Source organism: Temnothorax curvispinosus, unplaced genomic scaffold (assembly GCF_003070985.1).
Source record: "Temnothorax curvispinosus isolate PA1 unplaced genomic scaffold, ASM307098v1 QBEX01006618.1, whole genome shotgun sequence".
NCBI lineage: Eukaryota > Metazoa > Arthropoda > Insecta > Hymenoptera > Formicidae > Temnothorax > Temnothorax curvispinosus.
In genome coordinates, this window is record NW_020216398.1 from 5,631 (window position 1) to 5,953 (window position 323).

Here is a 323-nt window from a genome sequence, read left to right on the forward strand (position 1 = left end):
ATTCAAGGTATTAATACACCTAGACACCGAAAACTACGGAGCGCACTTTCTGGACCTCGTCGTCGACAACCTGGGACACGTAGAAATCGAATTCAAGGTATTAATACACTTAGACACCGAAAACTACGGAGCGCATTATCTGGACGTCGTAATCGGCGACCTGGGACACGTAGACATCGAATTCAAGCTGTGAGAACTGTCGACGCTACTTACACAATGCTGCCAATATTGTACGTGGGATGAAAATCACCAGCTCCGGAATTAAAATTATGTCGCGACATCATAAAAATTGAGACATCATAAAAATTGAGACATCATAAAAA